The following is a 12,700-nucleotide window of genomic DNA, read 5'->3' as shown; positions in this document are numbered from 1 at the left end:
ATAAGGAAATATTTATAGTATAATACTATATGGTAGGTACCTACTGTACTTGCCACTTATTAAGCACGTGCTCATGCTTTTTTTTGTTAATTTTTTCGTTTTGTTTAATTTTAAAAGTTATCTAAATTTTAAAGGGCAATACATAACCCAGCAAGGCAATGTTTTTCTAATTTTCCTGCATTATTTTTCAATTTAACCACCATACATGTTTAAGGTAATAACAAATGAGAATAAAGTAAACTTCTAATGACGTGACTGTGACCTATAAGCCATTTAAAAAAAATTCACGGCCCGGTAGCACTCAAAAACCATGTGCCAAAAAAATGGTTAACCTCAAAATATATGAATAATTTCAAATGAGTCGCAGCATCTAATTTTCACTCGCGCGGATTCTCAGCGTTGAGAGCTTTGGTTTTCCCATCTTTAATAGCGCTCTTGTATAACAATTTTTTTTGCCAAAATGATTTCCTCTATCCCTGAAAATTTTTTTTGAGGTTCCCCAGATTCCGAGGCGAATATGTCAGGGGTCGAAAACGTCGAATCATTTAACCGCAGTTGAGTTTTTTATTTTTCAATGGAGCGAATTTTCCTGAAGGCGTGTTTTCTGGGTTGAATTTACTCCCACCACGAATTGAATTCTTACTAGAGAACACGATTTTCAATTTTTCTCATGGCAGGGAAAAATACGAAATTTGCCGAGCTTCAGATTTTTATTTTAAAATGGGGAAGCTTTCAGTGACTTAATCCCATACGTAGGTATCCTTCGAACATCTTACTCAAACTTTTTTTTATAACACCCAAGTGTAGGTAGTTATAAAGATTCTTTCGCAGTTTGGAGCAAATCTAATTAAAGCAACGCCTTTTATAATATCAAAGTCCTCTCATTTCCAATTCTGCGTACTTTGAGAATTAATTTGAAATTAGATATGAAAATATTGTACCTACTGGCGTCTCAAAGCAAAGGATTTTATATACGAGAAGGTAAAAGTATAGGCAGGTACGGAGATAATGATAAACGTTCTAGTTTATTTTACCTATAGCAAAAATATCATTAATCCTGTTAGTTTGGCATGCTTGTAGGTCATAAGCTAAATTTCTATGGTTGGAATTAAATTTAGTCTTCTAAGACTAAGGCTGAATATTACACCAAACTACGATCCAGGTATACCGCCACTGCGCCATATCCGCCAAGTATTTAGATCGGGTATTTGCTCGTGATTTCCCAATTGTAAATTAAGACGATTAGAAAATCCAAGTAAGCTCGAACATTTTTGCAAGTTCTGAAACGTATTTCAGATCTTCCTAAACTTAAAACCTCAAAATTTTATTTAAGGGGCAGAAAGATTTTAATTAATTCTTTTTATCGAACTAGAAAATTAAACTGAAAGTGTTTTACAAGTCTCTTTTTAAAATTAAATAGTAAAATTAAACTCTAAAATTTAAACTCGAAAATATTTACAAAAGAAGGAGCACAAACAATATCGCTCATTAGTTACGTCGCCGAGTAATCCTACCACCCTCGAATTTTTAATAATCAAAATTTGAAGATTTCCACTCGCGTAAGATATATGGGTAATAAATTGTCAATTTCAGAATGACGCTATATTTTCTTTAAAAGATATACACAAAAATGTTTATTACAAAGGTTTCTTTATAAGCGTTGATTAAATAATCTACCTGTTTCGAAATAAGTATACGAGGTCAGGTAAACCAGTTATCCGACCTAACCTAATTTTTTTAATGGAACCCCTGTATATTTTGTTTTGAAAAGGTAGCATATTAAATTCTATTTCCAAAAATATGAAACTAAAAAAAAATTAAAAAATTCAATATTGATTCAAAAAGATTTTTCAAAAAATTCTAAATTTGCCGTAGAAAACTAAAACCTGCGAATAATGACTTAACGGAGCTGAAATCCTAAAATATTAATTTTTCCTCGTCCTCTAAACAACAGGAGCTTTCGTATGCAACAAAAATTGCAACGAAATACCTGTTTTCCACCTTAAAGTTTCATACCCGAAGTTATGACCACACCGTATGTGAACACCGTGGAGTGGACAGCTTTGCCGAACAGCCGGTATCTATAAGCGTTATTCGTTTGCCGCTTCGTTACTAAGTAGTTTCTGAATTTACTCATTTGCTCTAGGAGACGAGGAGTGAGTCTGTGTTTTCATTTTGTTTAATTGTCTTCACGTAAGTGAAGTAGCGAATTAATCAGTTTTGCAATCGTTCCGGTAGGAATTTTGCAGCCGCCGAAAGCTCTCTTGTCCGAGAAGAAGAGGACAAATTAATATTTTAAAATTTCAGACCTGATAAACCATTTTTAGCAGGTTTTGTTTTCTATGGTAAAGTGAAACTTTCGTAGATACCAGGTGATATCGATGATCTCGCCGTTTGACCTGCGAATTCCAATTAACAATGGGTGGTAATTGGGATACCGAATTTCGAGATTGCATTCCGACTAATTGGATAAGTATAATTAAGGATTGACATTTAAATGAGCTCATTTATCTCAAAAGAAATGTTCTTAAAAAACTGTTTCGTTTTTTTTTCAATTTCCAAAAATGTAGATAGAAGTGGGTACTTATATTAATTATAATAATATGCTTCATTATCAATCAAGCGCCGTGTACGTGTTTAATAACATGCAAATTATTGTTTGTAACTATCTGTAATCAATTTATTCTCATATGGAGAATCAAATTAAAAATAATTGTCACAACATAATTTATAATTATTCAATTTATGTTTATGTAATAGCATCCTTCACTCAACGGTAACAGTAACATCTTTTACAGGTACGCGCAGTAAGGCAAGTTTTTGCAAATTTTAATTGTGAGACAATAATCTCATAAATGGAGAAAGGCCTTCGACCTTTTGTAGTAAAAAAATTCAATGGTTAATCGTAGAAAATCCAAGAGGTTCACTAGCACCCTTGCAAAGCAAAACCGTAAGGGTTAGGTTTTTAAGGAACAAATCCACTTTTTGAATGTTAAGGTTAAATTTCGCAACCATTTGTTTAACTTAACCTAATTCGTTTAATTTCATAATCATAACAAGAAGCGTGGAATGGAAAGTCTTTTGCCGACATCGCATGAGATCAAACGACTCGAACCATGTTACAAATCCATCGGAAGCCTTTGAGATACGAAAAGTGTTAGGGGGACAAAAAGACCGCGCGCTGGTATAAACAGTTTATTAAAATGCAGGTCGCAATATTCAAAAAATTGAAAAAAACGGGGAGAGTGCGTAATCTCTTTAAACCGAGGACTAATTGACTTTTCAGTGTTAAAAAGTAATTTGTTTTGAAAATAAATCTAAATTTAGACCAAAGGCGAAGTAAAGTAGTCGTCGTTCATTGAATCGTTCATTTTATACTGTAAGATGGGTGCGAAGAGATGTGTGACCGCCGCCGCCGCTTCCTATAAATATTTTAGAGTTTTGGTTCATATTTTTTATCGCCTACGTGTTTCTGCATACTGCAGTTTAGCGAACGATGGCTCTGTTTCAAGCCCAAATTAATTGCGTGAATTTTGTGGAAGGTATGCATAAACATTATTGTTAGAAAAAAAAAGGGGAAAAGAAACGGGAAGCAGTTTAAGCGTCCTGTTTATAAGACGAAGTTTTGTATACTCTTGAAAATTTGATTCACGTGGTTAAATGACGGCTCTTGTTGAAAATTAAAAGACAATCTCAAAGATTTCCCATCACTGTTTTACCATCTCGGGTACAAATTCAAGCGTTTGTGGGTCAATTCCTCGACTAACACGAAAATACCCTCGTGCAGATGTTATACGGTTAATATGAGTGATTTTAACGTTGATGTACGGTTGATTATTGATAATTGTTGAATAAAATAGTCAAATAAGTAATTGGTGAATTAATTACCCACATGAATCTGGGAATGGATAGGTTGACAAATTCTAAGTAACTTTTGTTCCTTAAGGTTTTTTCTGAGAGTCAATAGTTACCGACCTATTCATAAGTGAACTTGCCATTGAAGGTTTTCAGACCCTTTTTCGCGAATAACTTAATAGGTAAGTATTTTGTCGATGTGAAAATCACCCCCTAAATGCCACGTTACTACTTTACAATTCACTTTATATTCATATACCTATGCTCTAGAAGTTTTCCCTATTTGAAATGCTTAGTTTTGATAGAAATGGGCTATAGTTCTTGTAATTTTGCACAAAGTTATCTTTTCTTTAAAATAACCCAAAAACTTTTAAACATACGCAAGAATTTGTACAGAATTGTAGGTTTTGCTTTTCTGTGGGATAATAATTGAGTAAAATACGGTCCAATTTTCGCATATATTCTCTTCAAGCTCAATTTTCTTTAAAACTAAGCACCAAGCTGGTTTAAAACCTGCCAAACTTCTGCAGCATGTCGTCAGTAGGTACATAACTAAAGTGAATTGCAAAGTGGTAACGATTATTTTCAATTATCCTGGTAATTATAGGAGGATTTTCACATTTTTAGTCACCAAAAGAAACACCCATGGACCACCATTATTTTCGTCATAACTTGCTTAGTTTTGATGCAAAGGACTTTAATAAAAACAGAAAGCATTTCAAAGAACCAAATTACCCGAAACAATTTTTACTTATTTTGCATTGGTACTTTCAATTTTGGGGTTTGAAGAATCAGAGGTACTGAGTTTGAGTTTGTCCTGGGTGGACACCATTCTTTTTATTTATTATTCAAATTTATTCGCAAAAAATCGTCTGAGAATGTGAATTTTTTTGGTTGACAAGTTGACAACTTCACTTGCGAATAGGTTGAAAACTATTGACTTTCAGAAAAAAACTTGATGAAACAAAGGATACTTAGAATTTGCCAATCTATCCATTCCCTGACTTATTTAAAACAAGAAAAAAGGTGTTCGCCCTAAGGCGAGTAACCTTAGCGCATTTTCCATGCATTGATCAGTAGTTCCCAAAAGGCCATAGTGAACTATGTTTTTCTTTACTAGAAGCATAAATGGTTAAAATTTCAAAGAAATCTGATTTTGAAATTTTTACTAGAAACGTCTGTGGTTAATAACATTTCAACAAAAATATTAATAAATCAGAAAGTCGATATTGTGACATTTGCGCATGCGCACATTGATTATCAAGATTTTTCTTGGCTCCGATGCCAGAGCTATATGCTACGGAATTTAATAAGAACGAACTAAATATATTGAAAGCTGACTATGTGGCTCAGTGGTAAAGCGTTCCTGCAGGTTTAATAAATAAGTAAATAAATAAATAAAATATTTACAGATCTGAGATCTGTTTTGAAGAATGAAACGTCAATAACTTTACATGCGATGGCCGAAAATATGACCTTGAATTACTTTTCTCTTTTAGTACCAAGCATACTATTAATCCTCAAGTGTCTTTATGACTCGAAACAAATTTCAATGAAATTAAAAAACTGTCCCGAAAAATGTCATAAAGTTACAAACAGTAAAATTTAGCATGAAAACTCATATATGGGTCGTAATTTGGGTTCGATTAAACACATAATTAATCATTTACAGATGAAACAAATTTATTCAACAAAATCAGTTTGAAACAAAAAAAAAAGAAAGAGAAGCACACAGGGTTTATAAACAAAATACCACGTCCAAGCGATCGCTTGCACAAATTAATTACTTAAAGAAATCTTAATTACCTTAAAGTGTTAATAATCCGAAATATCAGGTCTTATCTGCGATTTTCAAGAAACAAAACGCACAAGCAAACACAAAAACCAACTGATGTCGTTTCTGGAACCTCACTTCTGATGTAAAATTGTCTCTTTGATGGTTCTACATGTACATAACTTGGATAATCTTAGAATAATGCTTTCGCACGAACACCAAAACACACAAACGGTTTCTTCGAATCCGTGATGCACCACTGAACTTCACTCAAACTATACTATTAACTTTTATTACGACGACCTAAATCTTTTTAAACTTTCTTTAACTTTATTTCACAAAACTTTACAACTAAACAAGAATGGATGTCTTTTCAAAAAGCTTCAATAACGACAAAATTGCTAAACACATACAAAAAACAATAAGCCGCTACGTTTCAGCGTCCTCCAAAACAACAAAAACAAAACGATTAACGTCCACTTCCAAAAAAGCAACGATTCACGTCTTCCTCAGCTATTTAAAACAATTTCCCTTTCTTTTCAACATTTCCGAACCATCTCCTCCTTCTTATCAAATGATTGAGTTGTCGAAAAATCTTACACCTGTCTACTACGGCGATAGTACGTGCTTATCTTAAAATTAATTAGTGTTGCATGTTACCATATCGAACGCTAATGACACTTAACAACATATTTAGCTCTGTGATGTGCCTATCACTAACGTTAAACTTACCGTGCAGATTGTCTCTATGAAACGTTATTTTGGCGATACTAAATAACTGAAAAACACGTTTTTTTTTGGGAGATAACTGGCAGGTTTCTGAGATTCATCAATTTAAGGCCATGGTAGGTATTAAAGAAAATGGTGGTAATTTTTTGGTAATGAACGAAATGTTTATTTCTTAAAATAAGTACCTAGTGACCAACCCCTCGCTATAAAGGAGCTTGTGAAGCTTTAAAGAAGGAATTTTTACTGTTTTATTGATAATTATATGAATATATCAGTTTCTATAGTTATGAAACTAAATCGTCACTTTATATCCGTCATAGACACATTTTTAACTCGGTTTAATCTAGGGATGCTTTCCCTAATTTCTCCTAAGTTTTTCAAGTTACTGTCGAGCGCCTCTCAATTACGTTGCACTCAAATTTTTCTGCAGTTCTTGGTCATACATTTTTTTCTTAAACTTTCCATGCAAATTTTTGAAGGGGGTGCCACTCCGCGCAAGGGCGTGAATAATTTGGGATTCTTTTTAATACAGATTTGAAGTATTTTGAGTATTTTGTTTGGGTAGATGTTTAGAGTCGTGCACGCTTAAAAGGATTTTCAAAAGAAACCAAAGCGTTAACCAAACAACTATTTTACGACAAAAAATGAAACCCAATTTAGGTCAAAAAAATTTTTAGTCGGCGAGCATAGAAAATGTATCTGGTTATGTGTACCTCAATGTACCAAAACTTGCCTTCGTCGACCTTTGCCGTTTTCGAAAAAACCGTTTTCGAAAAATCACGAGAGCACCAGAGACATTTTGAATAAATTCCCAAAATTCAGTGTACCTTCTTCAAAATTTAATGTACCTCTAGTATGGTTTTCTTATTCTAAAACCGATTTCGAGTGTCCTCTCTCCTATTCCCCCAATCGGTCTCATCGCAACTTCTCCCTTTTTTCTTAGTTTCTTAGTTCTCTTATTGGCGCGCATTTGTCCTATTATTTTGTTGCCACAAATATTTCACTTCACTTACTTTTCCTTATAGTATCTGTGGCGAGATCCAAGCCTCATTTCCAATTTTCCATCTCCCACCTGGCGCTTACCCTTTCATCAGTCTCTTTAATTGCTGCTCAATCTCTTTTGTTGATATCTCCTTCCATCTCCTCTTTTTCTAGCGCCTCAATCACCTCCTCTTGCTCCTTCTTTCCTTGTAGTACTTTATTAAAGTGCTGCTTTCAGTCCTCTATTTGTGGTTTTCTCGCACTTGCTCTGTTTTTCACTTTTACACTGTTTATCATCTTTCAAATTTCTTTATTTCCTTGATTTGCTCTTCGTATTCTTTCTGCTTCCCCCTTTTTTTCTTTGCATTTTCTTTTGTACTTTTTTTTCTGTTCTCGCACCTCATTTCCCTCCTCTTTTCTTCTACATCATTTGTTGTAGATACTTACATCTGTTTTTCTCTTCTGTACACTCTCTGTCCCACCACTTCCTTCTATTTTCTCCTTTCCCTTCTTTAACGTGATTGGTTTTTAATAATCTACTCCTTCATATTTTCCAACTTCTCCTCTGTATTCCCTCTAATTTCTTCTTGTTCCTTTAGTTTCCTCCTACACGACGCCACAATGTCTCTTGTCCATAACTCTCCCTACGTCTTTGTATCTTTCCATTTCTTGATCTCTTTGTCTTATCCTATAAACTCATTTCCATTGGTTGGTGAACTCATCTACCCTTGTAACTACCTTAAATTCTTCTACTTCGCCAGTATTTTTTCATTTTCTATTGTGTAATCAATTACCGACCTCCCTCTTCCTCTGATGTATGTGAATTGCCCGTCCCTATTTCCTTCCATAATTCCGGTTAAAATTCTCCATTCTCTCTTTTTAGATAATTCCAGTATTGGTGTAGCGTTAGACGGTGTTACGTAGAGGAAAAAAATTGTTTGAAGCTCTGTAAGGTTTCCTTGATAGTTAGGTAGCAAATTAAGAAGCAAGGCCGCATACCTTAAGATTTTTTAGTTTTTCAGGCCCCATTTTTCAGTTTTTTCGGTTTTTATATCCTTCAGATTCATAGATTTATATGCTTTTTACCTTAACAGCGTTAAAGTTTTTAGGACCTTTCAGTAGTATTTCGAAAACCTTCGATTTTTAAAACTCTTTGGATCAATATAATTTTTCTCATTTTTGCCATTTTTTGAATTCTTTGATTGTTCAAACTCTTCAGATCCATATAAGGCTCTTCGAATGTGTGACTTTTTTCATTTTATGGTTGTATAGATGTTTCTGTTTCTTCGAATTCTTCTGATTCTTGAGATAACTTACATAAGATTCTGAAGATTCTTTGGGATCCTTCCGATTTTTCCTATAATACATGAAAATTTGCAATGTGTTTCCCCTTTTTTACACCATCCGAAATGCTTCACCATGGTGTTCGACTAGGTCTCAATTCACTAACGTGCGCTTAAGCAACTAAGTATTAAAAAAATCTGCTGTTGTTTTCGTTTTGTCCGTTCGTCCGCCCGTCCGTCTGTCCGTCCGTCCGGACCCACTTCTGCGGTTTTGAACTACTTTTAGGGGAAAACGTGCATAACTTTTACACGTGACAACCAACTGGTTTCAAAATTTTCATACGCATGCCTTTAGTAGCGACAAGTAAAATTTTTGGAATGGGGGTCGGAAGGAGGGGGTGAACGCACGTTCTACCTTTCATGGTATTCTAATGTAAGCTCGCACCAAAATGAATTGGTTTGTACAAACTACACTTTCCTGTCCGACTCCTTTTCGATATCAGTAGGTGGCCAGTGAGTGGAGGGAGTAGAAACTAATTTTATCTTTCATGGTATTCCAATTAAAGGTCTCAAAAAAGGAACTGTTTTCTTCCGCAACTACTACTTTCTGCCTCCTTATCAAAAGAGGGGATAGGGGAGAGCGAGGGGTGTCTCACTGTTGGCATTACATGTACATTTTCTCGGCAGTCGCTGGCCGTCCTACGGCAGTCGCTGGCAGTCTTATGGCAGTCGACTATAATTATAGCAGTCAATGGCAGTCATTAGCAGTCGCTAGATAGTCTTTGGCAGTCGCGGCAGTCTCTTGGAATTTAGCACTCACTCAGCAAATTTCGTGAAGTTTCATGTAAAAAGTAGGCAAATTTAGATAACCCTCTCGCATTCACCGTTCACGTTGGGAGTTGGTCAGTCGGCAGGTGATTTTATTTTACTTTCGTCTTGGCTTCAGTTTTGTGTTTGGCAATTAGTTATTACTGTTAGCGATTTTTAGCGCATTTTTGCAAATTTATTTGTAAAAAGTAACTTTTAATCTCACTTTGGCTGGCTGGCTGGCCGGATGGCTGGCTGGCTGGCAGCAAATGTGAGCGCGTAGAAGAACTCTTGTAGAAAGGCAACGGGTCTACTACAGTTTTGATCCGATTCTTTTCAAACTGGTGTCGTCGAAAAGATGTTGTAAACGCGCACAACTCCTGCGTGGCGGAATTTTGTTTTTTGTCCTAGGTGGCGAAATTAACGACCTTTTGCAAGGCGCGCATTCCCGTCTTCGAGAGGTAGTCAACTTCGGGCGCCTTTTACCTTCCGTTGCGAGTTTTGTCACGCGGTTTAACGTTTCGTAAATCTCGAATCGCTGTCTCTCTTTCTCGTGTCGCCGATAGAAGCTCGAGCAATGAGAAGCGCCCCAAAAATTAAGTACTATCTTGTGGAAGGTTTTTAGCGAAATCCACCAAAATGTGGGTGTAATGCACCGGAAAAGGGAATGTGGTACCCTCCGACAAGATCTAACTGATGATGGAGTGAAAACGTCAAACACGAATTTGGGGTGAACGGGGCGTCGGAAGTGGGTACCAACAAAGGGAATGTGGTAGCCCCCGAAACGATCCCTCTGATGGTGGAGTCAAATCTTCAAACGCGAATTGCGGGCGAACGGAAGGTCGAAAGTGGGTACCGTCAAAGGGAATGTGGTAGCCCCCGACACGATCTTCCTGATGGGGGAGTCAAATCTTCAAACGCGAATTGCGGGCGAACGAAACGTCGGAAGTGGGTACCGTCAAAGGGAATATGGGAAGTGGGAAGCGAGTACCGACAAAGTGAATGCGATAGCCTTCCACAAGATCTTTTATTGATGGTGGAGTCAACACTAGCTATTAAAACACTGATCTGATCTGCCACACAAAAATGCGCTGAAGTCCCTTCGATCTCACACGTGGACTTTGATAATGTTTTATTAAATAACAAGTAAGTATCTTTTAAATAGATTATTCTTTTTCTTATCTGTCGATTATCAGTGGATCTTTTTAGTCGAATTTTTACCCATTTTCTTCGGTAATTTTAACTGAAATCACTGTACAAGGCACAGCAATAGGGAATATGCATGGGGTTTAAATTTACTCGATTCTTTTTCCCCCGCATCTTTATTGTCCAGACATTACACTTAAACCATTATTTTCTTGTTTAGTTTGTTTTCATTTGCATAAAATATAATTAAAAAATGCAAAATATGCAAACGAAATTAAAATTGTTGATACATGCATTGATGTCAGCATTTTTTGCATCAAGTGGAGATTTTATGTCCGCTGATGGTTTAATGGTGTTGGCAATACAACAATTCTTTCATTTTTCTTACGATAACTGATAAGAGGTATACTTTTATTGAATATTCTACTGCATACCCAAACTGTAGTGCTAATATCGAGGCTAATATACTAAATTCATTAAATTTTATTTCCTTTAGTGTTATTAATATATCAACAGTAGAAAGTGGGATATTTTCACTTAAAAGTTTTACTAAATGATATGATTTTTAGTGCATTTTCAGAAAATGTCTGTCTGTCTGTCTGTCCGCCCGCGCGCCCGTCCGTCCGTCTGTGTGTCTGTCTGTTTGTCTGTCCGTCTGTCTGACATTTTATATCTCCGGAATGGTAAGTGCTAGAGACTTGGTTGGGGTGTCGTTGGATAGGTCTCGGCGAGTTATTGGTCAGTACGGACCCGCTTTTGCTCACAGCGCCACCTATCGGCTGAAAATGCACTTAAAAGCCCTGTCCAAAGTTAGGCTTTTCCCAATGTTTTTTGGTAATCCCAGTTAACAATTTATGTTCTTTTTTACCGTGGATTATATTTTTAAAATATTTTTCGCCCTCTGAATCATCTTCTTAATTCAGATGAACTACATGATTCATGTTAATAATCATGAGATATCACTGAAGAATTAGAAGAAACAGAAACACTGTCGACCTGCTTATCATCAAATACCTAATTCATATTCCCTACGGGCGGGCACTTCTTTAAAAAGCCACCGGGACGCTCTGGCAGTCACTGGCAGTCTCTGGTAGTCACTGGCAGTCACTGGTACAAGCCGGAGGTCGCCTGCAGTCGATGGCAGTCACGTATAAAATTTTGGCAGTACATGTACATTTTTTACCTAAGTGAGACACCCCTCGGGGGAGAGGGACTCGTTTTATCCTTCATGGTACTCTAATGAAAGGTGTCAAGGAAAGGAATTAATTTCTACCAACCATAACCTCCCCCTCGACTCCTTATCGTGATTGGATATAAATATTCCTCATTTCGGAGAATCTCTCAAAAAGCTTGACTCTTCTTGCCTTATATAGCGAAGGTTTTGAATGTAGAGCGCCCCCTCCCCATTAATCATCTACCAAGAAACAAAACATCAATAAACATAGCACGCTACTACCTTATAACACAATATAATAAGCTATTTCGGTTTAAAAAATGCGCTTTATCTGCACAAGAGTGCACAGTTTATACTTGTTTCCTTCTCCTTCTATAAAGCTTTTTATGAGCAAGTTGAGCTAATTGTTACAGGCAGTGTAAAATTCCTGCACAACGAGAAAGTCCTCAAAAAGTTCCTATCTAAGATTTTAGATTCATAGTGTTTGTTTGAACTTCAGTTAGGTTACACTGTGTTAAACGATTTGATTGTTTTATATTTGACATTTTTTCAGTAAACCAAGCCTGGCGAAAATCCCAGGTGGTCATGATCAATGGCCATTGAGATCAAGTGCCAAAAATTACATCCGGATATTCGAAGATGGTTTGTCTAACAGTCAGAACTCGAGGTCATTCATGACTTCTGGGAACTACCACATCATGGAACAAAAATATGCAAGTATTGCAAGTGCAGTCTTGCTGGAGACAGAAGATCTATAACGCGCAGGTTAACATTCTTAGTTGTTTTGATGAAAATACGCAATTAGATTCCGTATATTTTGACTTTTCTAAGGCATTTGATAGAGTAAACCATAATATCTTGTTATCTCAACTTTCTCTCGTTGGTTTATGTGACCCAATATTGTCATGGCTTCGTTCTTATCTAACAAACAGAATTCAAATGGTGAAATAT

The sequence above is a fragment of the Photinus pyralis genome, unplaced genomic scaffold (assembly GCF_008802855.1).
Source record: "Photinus pyralis isolate 1611_PpyrPB1 unplaced genomic scaffold, Ppyr1.3 Ppyr1.4_LG6, whole genome shotgun sequence".
NCBI lineage: Eukaryota > Metazoa > Arthropoda > Insecta > Coleoptera > Lampyridae > Photinus > Photinus pyralis.
This window is presented reverse-complemented; position numbering follows the sequence as displayed.